Source organism: Ictalurus furcatus, chromosome 5, assembly GCF_023375685.1.
Source record: "Ictalurus furcatus strain D&B chromosome 5, Billie_1.0, whole genome shotgun sequence".
In the NCBI taxonomy this organism is placed as follows: Eukaryota; Metazoa; Chordata; class Actinopteri; order Siluriformes; family Ictaluridae; genus Ictalurus; species Ictalurus furcatus.
The window spans coordinates 1,941,346-1,963,096 of NC_071259.1; positions in this window are offsets into that span (position 1 = coordinate 1,941,346).

Here is a 21,751-nt window from a genome sequence, read left to right on the forward strand (position 1 = left end):
GACACTCCGTTTTCATCTCTAAACATTTAGGCCCCGCCCCTTTTCCCTGGGATAGTGGTAGCTTTTTTCTATTTTCTATTTTTTTCTTTAACAGCGCGTCCTGAAGTGTTTTTTTTTCCCCCCTCCCTTATACCGCAGCACTTTGCCAACGAGTTTGACTTTTCCTTTATTTAAAAAAATGCCTTTTTATTGGTTAGATAGTTAAAGTTTATTCGACGTTTCATTCGTCGGTTAAGTTCATTCCTGTTCCTCATGTAACAGATAGGAGAAAAATAGGAAATAAAATTTATTTTATTTTTGTTTGAGTTCTTTTATGGCACGTGTTGCTCTGTAAGGTGTATTCATTTCGCCAAAATCCTTCGCGGTTATTCGATAGTTTGCTGTTCTTGGTGTTGGGAGTACTTTATTTGTGTTATAGCGCTCTTTGCTGATTGGTAGCGGATGTATCGCGTCATTTCCGGTTTCCCGTCGGTCGGCGTTGAGTTTGACTGACAGAGGTAGGTACTTAAGCCAGCGCGATTATACAGTTAGGATTTTAATCATTTACGGTATTATTAGGACAGACGGACCGCGTCGTTTCCGCTGCGTATTTTACTTGTAAAATGAGTTTGTGAACGATGAGCACGTTTATGTCGCGCGTGTGCTAGCGGTCGCCGTTTTATCTTCTGACCGAGGTACACGCTTATGTTCTTTTCTCATGTTAGGTGTGTAGAGGAGAACTCCTGTATGACGACGTTTTGCTCTCTTTGAACTCTGATTAGGTATGTGCATGTGTTTTGTACTCCCATTACCATGTTGAGTAAGTGTACGTTACCGAGAAACGACCGAAAGCGCTGACACTGGAGACTCCTTCCATTAGTAAACGGTTAAATAAACACGTCAGTGTAGGAAAATTCACGGGGTTGGGCGTTCTCCCCATGCTTCAGGGGTTTCCTCTGTGTACTCGGGTTTCCTCCTTCAGTCCAAAGACGCGCGTTGTAGGCTCATCTGGAAATTATCCGTAGTGTGTGAGTGTGTGCGTGAGACCGTAACTGCGATGGACTGGCACCCCGTCCAGACTGTAAACCCGCCTTGTGCCCCGAGAACCCTTGGGATAGGCTCCAGGCTTCCTGTGTAGGATAAGCGGTATGGAAAACGGACGGATGGAATATCGTTAGGATTGTATCGTATTCCCGTCGGCCGTGACTGAGATTCTGACCAATCGGGATCAGACTGAAAGTTCAGCACTGTATATTTTGCGACGTTTAGGTGTGCGCTTGAGTGTCGCGTGAAAGGTCGTCTCAGGTTTCACCCGTCAGGCGTCGTGTTCCGTGAACGAGGTGTCAAGACGACGGAGCACCGGAAGTCTTATTGTTTCGGCGATGTGAGAATGCCGGGCGACCGGATCGACACGTTCATCTACCGCATCCGTCGATGACATCGGTCAACGTGCGTGCACGTGTGCGCGCGTGCACATCCAGGCAGGCAGACGCAAATGAAGCATGACCGATGTGTGGGTGTTTCGCAACAGGTATTAACCCAAATCTCGCTCGCTTTAGATGTTTACTAAAGATTTAAAAAAAAAGATACAAAAACCTGAGGTAATTAACGTTTTTTTTTTTCCCCTTCTGTTCCCCTCGTACGCAAATCCGGCTGCACTTTCTCAACATAAACACTGAGTCATGGGGGTGTTTTTCTTTTCCCAGAGAGTCTGCTAATAGATAAACACAACCGCCTCAGCTACGACTCCAGACCAAGACCCAGGACCCGGGACAAACCGTTTAAAAACTGCCCCCCCCCCCCGTATAAACCGTAAACATAACCGTGCACACGTTTGAGTCCTTGTTTCATGCAGAGACTTCTGTTCGTGTGAGAAACTAGGTGTCTAGGTTTACCACAGAGGTTTCAGTACGTGTGGAACCACTAAAACGCAGCGGACCAAACCATTTCGCAAGAAACTAGGGGAACGACGGTGTTAAGTTACCTGATGATATGCAAACAAAGCATGAGCTTAGACTGTCATAGTGTTTTCAAATAAACATCGGTGGTTAGATGGTTTAATTCTGCGCGTCAATGGACGACTAAACCCTCCTGGGCCTGGGTGATCTTCCCCGGTGTCCCCCCCCCCCACCCCCTCCACGATGGCAGGGATAGTGTTGCCTTAACGTAGAGTACAAAAAAAAAGAAAAAAAGGAGACATCAAGAACAAAATGAACAACTACGAAGACTACAGTGTAGTGTTCCAAAAATAACGTCAGTTTGCTATCAACAATATGTAGCAACTAGGAATGCTAATTTGAAAATGAAAATATTCCGCGAACGTAAAAATTGTTAGCTGGGCCGGCGCTACGACGTGAACGTGGTAGGGAATTTTTTAACATTTTTTTACAGTTTAGGACGTTGACGAATGTAATTTCCTCGAAGCAGACATGCGATCCGTACGATTTTTGTGAGAGCGTTTATGTTGGTTGACGCCGTGTGCTGCTAGCGGCGAAATCCTCGTGGTGTTCAAACGTGGCGGATAGAGAGGACGAGGACGGCCGGCCTGAGCGTGCCGAGCGTTAAAAACGAGCAATTCACGGCACCTCGAGTGTAGACTCGACGTGTGCGTGTCTCGGTGCTCGCTGAACTGAACTGCTCTCGAGAGTTTCTCGGCACTCCGTTGCTCTTCGTGCTGTCGTTTATGAACGGCGAGATTTTCTTTATAATGTTGCTTGTACTGTAAGAAGACGCTGGACTTCCTCCTCTTGATATTTTGCAGTCTGCTTTTGATTGCCGCCGTTAATCGTGAAATACGTCCAGAAAACGCCGAGAGGGTTTTTCCCTCTGAGTGTTAGGATGTTTTAGAATAGAGTGCTAGAGAGAGAGAGAGAGAGAGAGAGAAAAGGGAAGGAAACAGCTCTGGGTAAGGTTGAGTCCTCCGTCTCTCTCTCTCTCTAAATCGACCCCCCCCCCCCCCCCCCCCCCCCCCCCCCGTGAGCTGAGCAGCTGCAGGGTCAAGTGCGCTCCCGGGAGCCAAGCGCTCCTCCTGCCTGAAAAAGGTCGCGTTGTTGTTTTTTTACGGGTCTGACGCTGAACACGTCGAGGCATAAAAACTTGATGGCTTCCAGACCTGCTGCTTTACCGAGAAGCTCTGGAGAGATCGTATATAATACAGACAGAGAGAGAGAAAGACAGACAGAGAGAGAGAGAGAGAGAGAGAGAGAGCGAGAAAGACAGAGAGAGAGAGAGAGAGACGTGCACGGAGACCCTGAAATCGAAACCTGTTCCATCTTTCTCAAAGATACAGAGCGAGAGAAAGAAATAAGGAAGGAGCGTTACTGGAACAGCCGTTTTGCTAGCATTGCATTTCCCAAGGCCAGGAAAGGGAGGAAATACACTAGCTGCATCTCCCTGACCTCTCTGACCCCTAAACTATCCCCCCCCCACCACACACACACACACACACACACACACACACACACATCTCCCTCCCTCCACCCCTACCCTTGGGGGGTTCCTGCGCAATGTGTAAACCAGACAGCCGAGCGCATCCTGGAATGGCCAAACAGAGGAAGAGGACTAGAGGCATGAAAAGAGCTAAGCTCGGGCTCAAAAGGCTTGACGGAGAGCTAATCTGAAGACCACACAGGGTCCTGACTGCTGTCACCTGTACTGTGTGTGTGTGTGTGTGTGTGCGGATCCACAATTGGAGTGCGACCGACGGCCGTCACTCTACAAAATGGCGCTGAGCTAATCGGCAGGTGTGCGGCTTTTCTCAAACGCTAACCCTCCCGCTTAGCTAATTCAGCGGCTAATCTACCGACGTCACTCCGGGACTCTGCAGGTGGAAATGACTATTCTGCTCGATCATTTGTCAGTGTTTTTTGGGGGGATAAATTGCATCTCTAACACATTTACACTTTAACCGTGGTAACAGAAACGTCACAATTGTTTTCACTCCACTTTGAAGGAGGCTTTAAGCTCCGCCCACTCCACAATCACAATCAGTACAGTATATCTCTGGGGAAAAACGATTTTAACTGCGACATCAAAAGGCTAGGTTTTTTTTTTTTTTTTTTATGAAGTAGACATATTCACGCATGAATAAATATACATTTTCGAAAATTGTACCGATAGAAAAAAGAAATGTTTTGTAAGAATATCAGCGCTCCGTTGGCGGAGAGTGGAGGCGGTATCTATTTATTTTAAAAGACGACCCTGTTCACGTGTATAGGGAATTATACAGTGACGTTTGTCGGCTTGCGAGCTAGCCGTCGCGCACGTTGTATTTAGAGAAAGGGAGAAAAATGGCAAGTTAGCTAGACGTAGCTCCAGCGGAATAGTGCCTAGCTAGCTTTTTCACAGCCGTACTAATTAACGAATGAAAATGGCTTCCGGACAGAAGCTGGCTGTATCTCAGTGCTTCACAATATTTATATTCTTAGTGATTTCACCTCCTGAAGATTAGCCTGAAGATACAACCAACCTTGAGAAGCATCACAAAAGAAGAAACTAAACAATTTGGCCATGCCAGTTATTGCAAGCAAGAGCTATGCAACCTGTTCCTATACTTTTGCTCGCCTAAAAATCAGGTCGTCTGATACGAACGCTTCTGTGTTTGAGGTCGTTTAACACATCTAGACGTAAATAAAAGCTGAAATCCTAAACTCTGCTCTCGTGTCCGTCTTTTTTTTTTTATATCTCAAACCCAAAATGTCTTTGTTGCCGTTCCAATAGTTTCGGATGGGACTGCACGTCCGTGCTTAATTTCATCACACGTATTTTCGTTGCTGTTAATACGTCTTCTCGAATATAAAAATATGGCATGGTTTTGAGAAGGAAGTTATCCTGAATTCATACGCGATGAGTCACAGGTGCAAAACAGCCGTGACCCGTCCTCACTGAGATCTTATCATCAACACCGTGCACCTGTTTAGTAAAAATCCCATCGGTACAGTACGTCTGTAATGCCAAAATACTGCTTATGACGGTACAAAACATTAGCGCGCACACACACACACACACACACACACACACTGACCACAAAACTTCCCTGATAAGACTTGTAATAATCATAATAATATTAATAATAATAATAATAATTTACATTCCTGTTACTGCACACATCTCTTATTAGTTTCACAAAATAATAAGATTTAAGGTTTAAAGCCACACTTTACAGTGGTGTACACTCAACAGAGGTTTATAGTATTGCAATTGGCTGATTTCTGTCCATACGCTTGCAGTTTTCTCATTCATATATATATATATATATATATATATATATATATACATATATAAATCATTTTTATTAGTTTATCATCATTCTGTCTGTATTGTCTAATATAATGCATACAGGATGAAATTAGATATTAAAGTAGAAACGAAAAGTTAATCAAATATTAAATACGCCAGATGAAAGAATAAAAAAAAATTTTTTTAAAAAAAGATAAAACGTTAATAAAGGAATAAAGTAAACGTGTTGTTCAGGATAATATTTGCGTGACGGATTAAACTTCAAAATGTTAGCCATCCTAATTTTGTCCGTGTATTTATTATTTTCATATTCGACCCCGTGTATACCAAATAAATATCAACATTTCTAAAGTGAAGTTGAAATTGAATTTTTTCATTTCACAAATTTGTAGTGCATGTTGGGGGAGAAAAAAATAATTCAAAGAAATAAACGTCCACGACACTAATAAACGGACGTGCTGTATACTGTATATTTGTAACATGTAGATAAATATTTAACATATTATTATCAGTCCTGGTTAATAATAAGGATGCGTAGACATGTCGATATGAGTCGATATGAGACGATATGAATCGATATGAGTCGATATGAGACGATATGAATCAATATGAGTCGATATGAGTCGATAGGAATCGATACGATTCGATATGAATCGGTTATGAGTCGATATGAATCGATACGAGTCGATACGAATCGATATGAATCGATATGAGTCGATATGAATCGATATGAATCAATATGAGTCGATATGAGTCGATAGGAATCGATACGAGTCGGTACAAGTCGATATGAATCAATTTGAGTCGATATGAATCGATATGAATCGGTTATGAGTCTATATGAATCGATACGAGTCGATACGAATCGATATGAATCGATATGAGTCGATATGAATCGATATGAATCAATATGAGTCGATATGAGTCGATATGAATTGATATGAGTCGAAATGAATCGATATGAGTCGGAATGAGTCGATATGCATCGATATGAATCGATATGAGTCGATATGAGTCGTCACGTCGCAGCTCAGGTACTGTGGGATTATCTGCATATTTCTCCATCATCACTGCAGGTATTTGACACCAGTGAGATATTTAAATATGGCGTTCTGGGTTTGTTTATACGACTTTCTGCTCCAGTGGCCTCCAACGGTCAGGTCAGCTCTCAGAGGGCGGAAAAAAAAAAAAAACCCAGAGGAAAATTTCACCGCTTAAAGGTTTCTCAGGAGAAAGTGATTCTCGCTTGGGTTTTACTCAGGCGTCAACTTTGTCACTTATGTTTTTCTTAAAATTCCTAAAGGAGAAATAGAATGAGATGGAAAATAAAGAAAGAAAGAAAGAAAGAAAGATTAACACTTTCACTGCATCGCTCCTTCTATCGTTTACCGGTTAGCTTAAGAAGTTAAATACTTGACGTTTAAAAAAGATATATTAGTACACCGGGTTAAAACTTTCTTAGACCTGAGTATTCAGCACACTCAAGTACTTTGATGCATACTACGCTTCACTATGTCTGAAGTTGTAGTAATAGTTTACCAGGGACCTAGTGTACTGTACTTCTCTTCAAGTGCACTTGAAGGTTCCTCAGGAGAAAATGATTTAAAATCATTTAACGGTAATAACCTGCCATTACTCGCTTATCAAGCTAATTACGCTGAAGACAAAACCTCAGCTTAAATAGAAAGAAATGAATAAATAACAACAGCTCATGAGAATGAAGTATGGTATGTTCCAGTGATGACGTGGAACTTATTTTCGACTGGAACCTCAGGAGGAACTTTGTAACACTGTGTGTGGGTTTTTGAAGAGACAATGTTTCTGCCAGAAGGATACAACAGCGTGAAGAATTTCAGAACACGGTGTCAGTGCTGGCGCTGAAGATTTAAAAAAAAAAAAAAAAAAAAAAAAAAAACGCCGGACGTTTTCTGAAACGCAACAAAACACACAGAGGACACAAAGTATAAAATCTGAAATCTGAATAGTCTGCTTGTTCGTTCAATCCTATCGCAGATAGAATTACGCTTAGAAATGAAAATGGAAACAACGGGAGATACGAGTCGAGGAAAACATCACAAAACCGTACGTGTGTGGAAAGTGCAAAGAAGAGAGAAAATTAGCTCCGATTTTTTTTTTTTTTTTTTTTTGGTCCTGTCCATTTTCAGAAAACAGCAGGATGTTTTCAGGTCCATTTCAGCCTCCTTTGAAGTTGCTGAAAGTAAGACGGCTAAAAAGGATGGTGTGCCTGTGCGTCAGTCAGAAAAGCTGGAGTAATGGAGGCTCCTGTCTGTGAAGAAGCGAATAGAGTCCTCGTAAGACCCGCAGAAGTGTCATTAATGCCACTCAGTGCTTCCGGATGTAAAGGAAAGCTAAAATCCACGCTAGCGAACGAGTCGAGGAACGACTCTTTACGGCTGCTATGACGTTCTGGCGTCGGACAGACTTTTCCACGACGTTAAACGTGACTACAAACGGATAAAAAGTACGACGTGTCGTTATTTAGTCGAGTAAAGATTCTGAAAATCGCTGCGCTAGAAGAGGAATCAGACACTTCAGGACAGGGTGTTAGTGGAAAATAACCCCGTGATAAGCTTCACGGCTCCTGTGTGGAGTCTCAGGCGGGTTTCCCGCAGGTTCTTCTTCCTCCAGGTGTCCTGAGATGGACGTCCGTCCGCAACACCGCGACCCCGTCCAGGCTGGAGTGCTCACTGTAGACGTGTTTAAACAAATATGAATACACGATTGGGATCACGAACAGATCATGCGTTCGAAACTGATAACAAAAATACAGATTCGAACGGGATTCCTCTCTCGCGTTTTTCCGATCCCACCGCACACAGGAGTTTTCACGTTTTGATTTCCACGCGGACGAGAACGCGCTTTCGATGCGTTGATGTGATTTGCACTGAAACAGGAAGTCAGGGCGGGACATATATCGAGTGGCTCCTCCTACTTTTTAAAATAGCCAATAGCGTTTCGTTTACCTCGCAACCTGGGCTAAGGCGTACTCGACACAAAAATGGAAATTGGAAAAGAAAAAAAAAACTGGAAGCGAATAAATTCAAGCAATTTCCTTCTTAACCAATAAAACATTCGAACGGCCAAAGTCACGTTTACGACCCGTGCTTGCCGATACGATCTCTCCCGTTCAACACCGGCAACTGTAACGTTGGGGGCGGGGCACTTCAGATTCTAGAGCGCATTTGATTGGACAGACAATCTGACGAGAAGCTGAAGTGCAGAATGATGTCATCAAAGTTGCCGATCCCGTATCAACGGTAGATTTAGGCTATTAGTTATGTTGCTTATATCTTGGGAAATAGAACCACCTTCGATTCTTAGAAATTAAATATCGCAGGGCCGTTATTTTACAAACAAACCAAAAAAAATGTTTGTTTATTGGTTTATTTTCTACAGCACATCTCTAGTTCAGACCAGTTATGACCTGGAGTGATGTAGCTGAGGTCGAGGAACTGTCAGAGCCAGAATTCATACATCCGGGGTTTTTCCAGTAGTACGATTCATATTTCATAATAAATAATAATAATAAAAAAAACTAAGCAAAAGTAAAACACTTTCCGGATTAGGCCACACCCACTTTCTGGATTAGGCCACACCCACTTCCGCTTTAAATCCGAATACGGATACGGATACAGGGAGTGTGGGATTGTGTTACGCTCCTACACTGAATGAACGTGAGAGGGTTAACAAAAATATAAATCAGTCGAGAAGTTGTATCGGCTCTGATATCATTTAAGGAAAGTAACTTTAAATCAGTGCTGGTGAACAACACGAGGCCGAGGCTGAGGGCGAGGCCGAAACGTGAGAATTGAAACACAGTCCCTTTTGTTTCCTTCTCTCTCTCGCTCACATTGCTGTTCCTGTTACACCCTCTGGGCCGTAAAAGCCGTCACCCAATATGGCACAGTCGTCAGGCTTTAAAACTCCGCGCACACCCATGAGTCAATAAGTGCAGAAAGCTTTCCTTCGAGACGAAAAGGGTGTGGCATGGGATGCGAAAGAGAAATAATGAAATAAAATAATAACACCCGAGTCTGACTTCCACCCCAGTACAGTGCGAGTGGAGTGAGTGGTGGAGCGGAGGAACGGGTGGAGCTCATCGTGACACCCAGATCACACTTCGTCTACACTATTCATCTAGAACAATAACCTAAACGCTGATTTAATCGTCCTGCTCTGATTGCGTCCCGACACCTGGCGCTCGTGCTTTCATTAAGAAGTCGGCGGCTTCGACCAGGAGGACATGTGAGCCACGAGAAACACGCCGAGGTGTGTGAGACTGTCTCTTAAATGAGCCATTTCTATCGTAAATGAACCTACTGTAGATTATGCACATTTTATTTGAAATCTTTTATTTACAGCTCAATTTCCTGCAGTCATGTCGGATCAAAATGACCGTTTTTTTTTTTTTTCAATAATAAATGCTTTCTATTTTCTTTTCTTTTAATTTGTACCTTTAAGCACCGATTTATTGACGGAATTTAAGCATAAAGCCCTCTTCCTCATACATGGGCTCTCAGACAGCCACTGATTGGCTAGTGTCACTGGGATTGACAGGGGGGGAGTGTTTATGTCCCTCCCACTCAGAGAACACGTTGCCTTGACTCCCATGCCACAAATGGCTGCGGCATCGTCTGTATTCAAACTCGCGACCGCTGGACGACAGCGTTTACGTCGCGCCGCTCAGAACTAGTTTGTTAGCAATAGCATAGCAAAGTTCATCATTATGGAAGCCTGTTTCTGGTATAATCCCATGAGTTGTCTCATAATTATGAGATACCGAGGCATGATTATGAGATACTAGGTCATACTTTTTAAATACAAAGTCATAATTATGAGACACTACGTAATAAGTATGCGATGAAAGGAGATCATTGTAAGGTGAAGTTATAATTATGAGATACTAAGCCATGATTATGAGATACAAAGTCATCATTTTGAGATGCTAAGTCATGATTATGAGATGCTAAGTAATAATTATGAGATACCAAGATACTAAGTCGTGATTATGATATACCAGTCATGATTTGTCATAAGTCATAATTATGAGATACTAAGTCATCAGTTTGAGATACCAGTTATAATTATGATATACCAAGTCATAATTATGAGATACCAAGATACTAAGTCATGATTATGAGATACAAAGTCATAATTTTGACATACTCTCATAATTTTGAGACACTATGATTGACACTCTAAGTCATGATTATGATATACCAAGCCATAATTATGAGATACCAAGTAATACCTATGGGATACCAAGCCATAATTATGAGATACCAAGTAATACCTATGGGATACCAAGCCATAATTATGAGATACCAGTTATAATTAGCAAGAGATAGCAAGATACTAAGTCATGATTATGAGATATAAAGTCATCATTTTGAGATACCAGTCGTCATTTTGGCGTACTCTCGTAATTATGAGACACTATGATTGAGATACTAAGTCATGATTATGAGATACCAAGATACTAAGTCATAATTATGAGATAACAGTCATAATTCGGGGACGCTAAGTCATAATTATGAGATACTAAGTCATCATTTTGAGATAGCAGTTATAATTATGAGATACCACGATATTGTCATGATTATGAGACACTAAGTCATCATTTTGAGATACCAGTTATAATTATGAGATACCACGATATTGTCATAATTATGAGATACCAAGTCATCATTTTGAGATAGCAGTTATAATTATGAGATACCACGATATTGTCATGATTATGAGACACTAAGTCATCATTTTGAGATACCAGTTATAATTATGAGATACCACGATATTGTCATAATTATGAGATACTAAGTTATAATTATGAGATACCACGATATTGTCATAATTATGAGATACTAAGTTATAATTATGAGATACCACGATATTGTCATAATTATGAGATACTGTCATCATTTTGAGATAGCAGTTATAATTATGAGATACCACGATATTGTCATGATTATGAGATACTAAGTTATAATTATGAGATACCACGATATTGTCATAATTATGAGATACTAAGTTATAATTATGAGATACCACGATATTGTCATAATTATGAGATACTGTCATCATTTTGAGATAGCAGTTATAATTATGAGATACCACGATATTGTCATGATTATGAGACACTAAGTCATCATTTTGAGATACCAGTTATAATTATGAGATACCACGATATTGTCATAATTATGAGATACCAAGTCATCATTTTGAGATAGCAGTTATAATTATGAGATACCACGATATTGTCATGATTATGAGACACTAAGTCGTCATTGTGACATACCAGTCATCATTTTGACGCCCGAAGTCATAATTATAGAGATGGAGACAGCATGTCTCATTATCTCAAATAGTATCTCATAAATATTGACTCGTCTTCTCATCATTTTGACTTTAAAACATGGCATTAACTTACGTTCATCAGTTCAAATAGATTTCCTTTTTCTTTTATTTTGTTATCATTTCTCAGTAGGGTTTTTTTTTTGTTTTTGTTTTGTTTTCACCCCCGCTGACGTTACTGACTGTTGCTTCCGGAGAATTTCGGCGTCAGAAGAACAAGTGGAAACACATGGCGCGGTATCGGACCGGGTCCCGACACACTGTCGATGATAAATTGCTCCCAGAGCGACGGTGTTGTGTTCACCTCAGGAAGTCCTTTAAAGCCTCGTTTGCTCAGCGTCGAGCATTTAACTTGCACTGGACTGCAAAGGCGGTGCATCAGGGGTAGAAATGACTGTAAATGGAAATAAATAAAGTACGGCCCGAAATCGAGACAGAAACCGAGTGATTTATGAACGCTTTGGTCGAGCACCTACAAATCTTCCTCGACGCTGTGACATTACCCAAAAATCCCACGCTGACCCTCTGACCGAACAGAGCAGCGTTCTTGTCCCAGGTGAAATCCTGCCATTTGTGGAGCAGCGACGAGGTTCCAGTACAAACTCTCGCACCGGGGTGTCATTTCACACACGGCCAATATTTAAATTCCACCTGCGTGTGTCTGGCAATGACGCAAGACTGTATACACACACACATACACAGCATTTTTACTGTGGGAGAGTTTGTGCGTGTGTGTGCATGTGTGTGTGTGTGTGGGGGGGTAATAATACCAGCAAGGAGAGGATTCCAAACGGTATGCATGCAAATATGCGCACGTGTGTGTGTGTGTGTGTGTGTGTGTGTGTGTGTGTGTTATTTACACAGCAGCACAGTTCCTGAACCATGCAGTCCACCATTTTCCTTTCCAATCCGCCGAACCTGGACGATTAAAAATGTATTTCAGTTCCAGTTTGCTATCGTTCGTGCATTTTTAGTCATAAAGTGTGTTCACGCGGGGAAACTGAACACCAAATCTTCTGTACTGTGAACATTTTTGCACCGGGATTGTCCTGCTAGAAGGGCTGAAGAATGACACGCGGAGCACGCTCGCGAATCTGTCACTACGATCAGGTCTGGGAAGCTAAAGGGGGCGGGGCTGGAACGTTTCTAAAGGTGCGGAGATGGAACGTAGCTAAAGGGGCGGAGATGGAACATAGCTAAAGGGGTGGAGCTGGAACATAGCTAAAGGGGTGGAGCTGGAACATAGCTAAAGGGGTGGAGCTGGAACATAGCTAAAGGGGCGGAGCTGGAACATAGCTAAAGGAACAGAGCTGGAACATAGCTAAAGGGGTGGAGCTGGAACATAGCTAAAGGGGTGGAGCTGGAACATAGCTAAAGGGGTGGAGCTGGAACATAGCTAAAGGGGCGGAGCTGGAACATAGCTAAAGGAACAGAGCTGGAACATAGCTAAAGGGGGCGGAGATTAGAGATGACGACGCAGTGTCGACACAGAGATTAGCAGACGTGCCGTGTTCTGTTGTTCAAATCGGAGCAGTTTGTTTATTTCCGTTTAGCGCGAAACGCCGATTTGATTTGAGGTGTCCGCGGTCGAGGACGGCGCGAGAATATAGCGCGTGTAGAATTTCGTCTGAGATGTAGCTATTTCATGTTCAAATAAAGGCATCGTTGCACAAACAATCAAACAAACATTTAACTTCTTTACATAATTAAACATTTCAATTTTAAAAACGTCATCCATCCATCCATCCATTCATTTCAGGTGCAGCTCTTTGAATCACGCGAGTTTTGTTTTTTTTTTTTTTTTTTTAAAACAGCCCAGCCTACATTTTAATATTTAAATGAACAAACCAACATAATTACATAATTAAATGTTTACATAAAAATGCAATTAAGTAGTTAAGTATTAAGTAGTCGGTGTAGTTGGTTGTTGTCATAACTAATTGATACACGCTACGAGATTTCACAACAGTGTCTCGCCTCATTTTTTATGTAGATATAGGTTTAAATATTCAAATATATGTAAATAAGCAACCACTTACTAAATGCAGGTATACTTACGCAAATTCAGTATTTAAATAAAAATGTCATTAATTCATTTCTGTCGCAGCCCTTTGAATGAATCATGGCACTTTTTACACGTTGAACTAAATGTCGGTAAAAATTTACAATCGCATGCATACAGAAAGACATGCAAATAAATAAACAAACAAACAAATAAAATAGATAGACAGATAAATAAATAAATAATGTGGTTCACTGATATGTCATTAAATACGTCGAGTTAAATGAAATAACACATAGTTGTTGAGAAATAAAAAAACATTTGACACTAAAACATATTTAATATAGAGATAAATAAATAAATCAATGAAATAATAATAAAGCTATTATTACATAAACAAACAAACACATTTCTAAAAACGCATTCATTTACATTCGCTCATTGTTCTCGGGCGCAGCTCCGTGAATTACGCCACACACACCATTTTAAAAGCCTTTTTTTTTTGTTTGTTTTTAAAACCTACATAATTACATCAGCCAGTGCATAAATAATCACGTTAAAGATGATTTAATTAACTGGTTTCGGGTCCTTTAATCATGCTACATGAGTCTAGTCTACCTTTTTTTTTTTTTTTTTTTTTTTAAAAACAGTCTAGTCTACCTTTTGCTTTTAACCATTGGAATAACTTTAAACAACATATTAAATGTAGTATTAATTACTTCCATGAATAAATGTTTATACATGTATTAATATTTATATATATTTAGTTGTTTTTAAAAAAAAAAAAAAAAAATCAGCAATAGTAAGCTTACTATTTTAAGAAGCAAACCTCAGAGGAAAAAAAATTCTTTTAATAACCTACTAAAAGCTCTTAAAATATTAAAAATATTCAAATAATATTTCATCCATAATTCATATTCCACCAGCTTCAGAACCCGTACAGTAAATCCTGCCGTGTTATGACGTGTGTACCGTTCTAGAGCGTTTCTACAGGGTTTGTGGAGTGATTCTGGGCCGTACGGTTCTCCTACCCGCAATCATTTCCAGAATGTTCCACCCTTTATACGAGATTTTTATAACAAGAACACGTCTATTGTGTAAGACGCTCACGGACTCCACCTGAGATCTGTACGGCGTGACTCACGACTGCGCCTCTGCGTGTTAGAGGAGGATGTTAATAATCGGTACATGATGTTTTCTGGGGTGTTTGTTTGTTTTTCTTTAATCCGCGTATAGTTGCTGTTGATGCTCGTGGAAGCAGTTAGTTCCTGTTCTTACTTACGTTATAGCAGTAGTCATTCCCTCACATTCCCTCATTTTCTCTCTCTCTCTCTCTCACTCTCTCTCTCTCTTAGCATAAATAAGACCAAAAAAATGAAACTTACGGAAATAATAATAAAAAAAAACCTCGTTACAAAGCGCTGACACTGGAGACTCCTTCCAAAAACTTCACCAGACGTTGTTAAATTCCTTTAAGTGCTTTAAGAGCACCTGCCATGTGAATGAGCTGTTGCTATGGAAACGATAACGATATCAAACGATTGCAATAAGAGCACAAGGGTTGATCTGCAGTAAACACACACACACACACACACACACACACACACACACACACACACCTGGTCAAGTGTCCAACATGCACACACAGAGAGACGAAACACACCTACAGATAGTAAGGAGCTCTCAATGTGTATGTATGCATTCTGTCTTCTGTCTTCCTCTCTCTCTATCACACACACACACACACACACACACACACACACACACACACACACACACACACAAGGTTGCAGGGCCTTAATGAGGCCCTGAGAGACCCTGCTAGGCTGTCAGTCATCCACTGCACCACGCTGACATGTGGCTGACAACAGCAATGAGCTATTTACTGGCACACACACACACACACACACACACACACACACACACACACACACACACACACACAGACAACAAGGGCGGTGTGTTTCATTAATATGCTGGTAGGTGCCCAGATTCACACCTCGTCCTTTTACTGTTATTATAAATAACACATTAAATTCTTGTGCAGAATGTCGTGTTTTTATATTTTCCTCGCGTCGCTTTCAGAATAAACGCGACGGCCGAGCGGAAAAGGTTCGGCGGGTGAAAATCCAACACGACCAGGCGTTCGTTTATAAACATCGTCAGAAAACATATAAACATGTGGCATGCGGTCACGGCGCATTGAATACGATCCGACGTCGTTAGTAGTTTAAAAGCGTTTTAGACAGCAGGTGCGATGGGGTCGAGAGAAAAAAAGATCAAATCCGTCAAATATACGATACGTTTCTGGCGTCTAATTAGTGCACAGGGCAAAATTTCACTCGGTCGCTTCTTGACGTCAAAATATCTCCAGAACTCATCCGCCCCCGGTTTGTCGACGTGGACCGTTTCATCCCGTCGTAACCTGGAGCGATGTTTCCTGCGCTATTTCGGTCGCGGCAGGAATTCGCCGTTTTGCGATCGAAGAAACGGACGCAATATCGAGCGAACGCCGCGATCTTCGAAGGGACTTGCGTTTTTTTTCTAAATCGCTCTCGTTTACGGACGGACATCACCGCGGACGGCAATTTCGTACGATCGCGATTTCGCAGAACTCGGTTGCGAACTCCACTGCAAATTTTAAAAAAAGCAACGTCAAACTTTTTGGCCGCAACAATCACGACAGAACTCCCCGGAACCCTGTTTGGACTGATTATAGCTTGGTGTCCAACCATTTTGGAAGATTCCGGATGTTTCGGCTCCGACATCCAATCGGATTGTCTTATTCACGACCCCTCCGCTATAGGAGTGTTTATTATTAAAGTGCTCGTTCCCGTAGCAACAGTACATTCATTTGTACGGCGGACGCTCCGTCTGCACTCCGGGGGTTTCTGGAAGGAAACGTTTATTTAACGTGTTATGGAAGGAGTCTCCAGTGTCAGAGGCACGGCTGTAAAGTTTCACGACATCTTCAGGACGGAAACGTTTTCGACGCTTCTTTCGCGGGTTTTTCCGTCGAGGTGAAAATATGCGTTGGATTTTTTTTTTTTTTGAGAGAGAGAGAGAGAGAGAAGAGAAGCTTGAGACGGCATTAACTGTAACTATAAACGGATAAAACATTTTTAATTGTACTCATCATTCATCGGCGTTAAAACACTTCGGAACATGCTGGAAAACGATCTCCGTGATTCGTCGCAGCACCTCGGCGTCGATTGTTTCCCTTTAACGGCACGACTTACGTTAACGTTAAACCGTATATATACGAATCAGACGTGAACTTAGGCCACGCCTCTACGGAGCTAGCTCCGCGACATTTGAAGCTTTTGTACCCAACGTCAGCATGTTTTTGGGTGAATTTCTTTTCTCTTCTTTTTTTTTTCTTTTCAAACCGGGGTCTGAAACGGCGCGTTAGCAACGTGCGAGATAAAAGATGAAAGATGAATAAAAGACGCCGAGACTAGAAGAATGAAGAAGGAACTGAGGAAATGACGACGAGCCGAAGGAGAGGAAAAAAAAGAAGGAAAGAAAGGAAAAAAAAAAGCGACTGGAGCGAATGCTTTTAGAGATAAAGCTGCACTTCGCCCTTGTTTAAGAAACGGCGCTCGTACCTTTGACACACAAACCTGACTCGCAAAGACTCGCCGTAGCCGCGGCGAATCCCGCGGATCTCAGCCCGCGAGCTCCTCGAACAGCTAATGACCCATACAGAGTAATCACCTCAAACAAACACTCCATCAGAGGTGCTCAGACATGTCCGCCTGGCAGCACACACACCGGTGGGAGAGAATACGCTCTCCCACACACACACACACACACACACACACACACACACTCAGGAGCTAATTTGTAAGACGGTAACTCTAAACTCGAGCCGTGTTGTCGCATGTTTCTTCAGGGCGGGCCGGGTTCGCACTCTCGATCCGCCGCGTTAGCCCGGGGAGATTCCAGCGGCCGTTCCACAGACGAGCTCCTCTCATAACACGTAGCCCTGGGCACACGACACGCAAATAACCACAACTAATACGAGCGTCCGCGGACGCGAAACAGCACGAATGACAACAAGTGACTCCTAAGTGAGCTCCCGTACTGCACAGGAATGATTTTAAACGTCCGCTGTATTGACCAACTGAACGTACGACGTGGTGCTTCACCTCCTGTAACCTGGAACTGACCGTTTCCGTGCTTTTAACGTAAACACGGACAAGCGTTCTTTACAGACGCGTTACAGGCTACGGTCCGTCCGGGATTTAGCGATCGCAGAAACGAACGCAAAGTCGAGCAAACCCCCGCAATATTTTTGTTTTGGTTGTTGCTGTTGTTGTTTTTTTTAAATCGCAACAGATTTTCCGCAGATCCGGGCCGAGACGTGTCGTGTGACGTCATCGCAAAGTGCTCTTCGGAGTCACGTCGTGAACACGCCGTACAGCTAAAAGGTCTCGTTCGCCAACGAACGTCACCGCGGAACAATTTTACACGATTGCAGTGTCTCCAATTCAAGCAAAAATCGCATCACGATTTTTTTTTTTTTTTTTTTTTTTAAACGCCGCAGCTGATGAATTCTGGAATCTGATTGGCTGAGAGGTTGGAAGGCTATATATATAATAAGCTTATATTAACACGCTTGTTCTAAAACGTCATCATTTCCGTAGTTTACTGTAAGGAGATGTTTATTTAACGTTCATGGAAGGAGTCTCCAGTGTCAGAGGTGAAGCCGTAAAACTTTTAACATTTTCCCAATATCCTCAGGACAGAGCAGATCACGCTTTTTCTCTGGGACGCCACAAGCCGCGTTTTTTAATTTGCTTGTTTGTTTGAGACAGGGAGAGCGAGCGAGAGAGACAGACAGAGAGTGAGAGAGAATGACTGATGAGGGATAAACGTATAAAAAGGACGACGTGACGTACTTTAACGAATTCAAAAAAGCTACTCACTGCCAAACTGCTGTGGTGTAAGAGGAATAAAACACTACGTCCGTGCTGTTATAGGAAAATAATCCGTTCTTAGCAGGATGATAACAGTAACTCGTTTACTTCGCTCTGGCGGGTACTTTTCTGACAGCGCACCCTGTCACACCAGGTCTCGAGGCATAAATATTGGCACCCACCTTTCAATATTGGACCATTTGTCACTACGGCTGGCAGATTTAGCTCATTATTATGGTTATTTTCAATATAAAAAGCACGTCAATGATGCAGTTGAGGTAAACAGCTGTAAATAACATCCGTTCCATCGACCTTAACGTAAAGAGCGTCATGTGCAGTAGTAATAAAAACGAATGACATGCTTCCTAAAATAATTAGCGTTAGTATATGGAATATAACGCGTCATTGTAGATAAGGCATACTTTTATTTGTGACACCGCGATACCATGGGCTATAAACTGTCTTTATAACCATCTTTTGTATCTCTAATCCTAATTGATTCGTTGTTTTTGAAGGTATGAAGTCACTTCCAAGACTTTAAAGCCTTTACCTTTAAAAACGATCCAAAATACTAATCATGTGTGTTTTCCATTAATCAACCTTGAGCCTGTTGTTTTAATAAATCCTGCTGTATGACAGGGCAATTTTTTTTTTTCCACCGTTGACCCATGCGTATACGAGTGTGTGTGTGTGTGTGTGTGTGTGTGTGTGTGTGTGGCCCCTCGGATGCCTCTTGGTGGGAGGTTTAAGGATCACGCTGCTCTTAGAGGATTCCGTCATACCGGTATGAGTAAAGCCCTTACTAACAGATCTGTCTTATCCTCACTTTAGCACCACCTTACTACTGGACAACACACACACTCTCAAACACACACACACACACACACACACACTCAACAGGGACCTGCAATTACAGCAGTACCGTGTCATTACATACTTATAAAGCATGCCATTATCACACCCTTATAGACAGGGGAAGGAGAAGGAAGCCTCGAACCCTCGCTGTAAACTATAAACCAGAAGAACCAAGCAGGACTTTTGGACTTCTGGGTCTTTTTAAACGAGGACATAATCCTGTGTGATAAAAAAAAAAAAAAAAAACAATCACCATGAAATGGGCCCCTAGTCCTATTCAATTAGTCAAAGTCGTAAAGGAGAAGAAGAAGAAGAAGAAGAAAAAAAAAAAGAAGTAGAAGAAGAAGAAACAGGGTGGGGGTGTGTGGCTTCTCCATTGATGGTCATGCCCTAGTTGTTCTTTTGTGATGTGTAGCGGTGATGGAGGGGGGCCTACACGACACGTGAAGCAAACCGTCTGGGAAAGCGATGACATCATCAATCTCCGCCAGGCCCAGCGGACCATGGAGGGAAAAAAAAAAAGTTTTTTAAGAGAGGGAAACAACAACAACAACAACAACAAAAATCTCTGAAACTCTCAAAAATAGTACACTCCTAGTCCACTTCTTATCTTTTTGTAACTTTAAAAAGGTTTAAGATACAAATTCGGGCTGTAATTTCGTTCTTTAGAGTAAAGTTGTACTAACGGTGCGCTACACATACAGTAAGAAAAACAATAGCAAGCCTCAGAGAGTTTGTAATGGGTTTTAATGGTTATAATAGGGATTGGACTGGTTTGAATGGAGACTCTAAAGGTCCCTGATGGTGTCTACTGGTAATTTGTTGCCTTCTATTGGTGGCATGTTATGTATCGTGGATACCAATAATGCTTAGCTGATGGTTTGTAATTGTATTTGTAGTGGAAACCATTAGAATTTCTGTGATGGTTTCTGCTGTTTTTGTTTATCCAGCATGGCAGTTAAAGATATTAGTCATTTTAAAGGTACAAAAGTCGTACGCTTGATGGTACAACGATGAACGGAGTAGTTTAGCGCTCTTTTTCTGCGATTTGAAAATCAAAAGTTTGTAGTGTAGAAGAGTAAAATGACAAATGATGGTGTGTCGCATCACGTAACCGACATCACGACCGCCTCTACAGGGACAAGCGGCCATTCCGGGACCTAAAATGTACGTGTACGCGTTTAGCGCCTTGTTTTAGTAGACGTTAAGCCGAACTACAAACTCCAACAAATTTCTTTCTGTCGTTTTTAGTACGTCAACTAGATGTAGTACATCATTCACCAGCACGAACACGGTTTACCCGAACGCAAACGTAATTATTCTCAGGTGAAAGAAAAAAAAAAAACATCGGAAATCATGAACTGGCCCACGAATAAACAACTCAAGGTAATGATGATCCTTAAATATCCATAAAGTGGGTCAGTATTTCCCAATCTTGATCCTTCACCCCCCACTGCACTGCACATTTTCAGCTCTAACACACTTAATCTAACTCATCACCTAATTAGCAAACCCTCCATGACGTTAAAAAAAAAAGAGGTTTTGGATCCGGAAATCACACTAAAATATGCAATGCACGGTGGGGCTAAAGGAGCAAAAAAAAAATTTGGGAAAAACACAGATGTAGGCTGATGCCAGGGAACTTATTTAAAGACGCCCCCTTGAACAAGCTGTTCCTTTAAAAAGCTCCTCTCCCTGCTGAGTCGTTACGAGTCACTTCACTGAGTCGATTAAGTGAAAAACGACTCCTTTGATTTATCAGCTTCGAAAAATATTTACACACAAATATAACATGTGTAGATATACTTCTGACCCCCCTGACATTCACTGTGTCATAGCTTAACAAGTCGCTTGGTCTAAAGAACAACCTTTTTTTTTTTTTTTGTACAGCATGACTGTGTATAAACTAGCATTTAGCTAACCTAACCAGTCAAAGGTCAAGAGAACACTGTTGCTAGACAATTCGGGAACAGATTAGCAATTTAGCTAGCCATGATAAATGTATCGTGAATATTTAATTTTGTTTGTTTGTTTTCCTCAAAAGTGTTCAGGCGGGGGGGAACATTTCTTTATTAAGAATTTGTATGACTAAAAATAAACCCTTAATTACATTTATTAGTATTTTTATTCGACTTTTTTCTTTAAACGCTACGCAGTTGACACGACTCATGAACAGATCAACGCTAGCAGAAATCTGTAAATAATAATAATATAAATTTTTTTTTAAATATATAAGTTTGAACTTTAACTGTGATAAATTGTCTTAAAGAGTGTTGTAAAAAAAAATCATTTAAAAAACACAAGACAACAATTATGGACATGAGTCGGGAGCGCGCGCGAATCGATTCCAAACGACTCCTCCGTCGATTCCTTCCCGCGAATC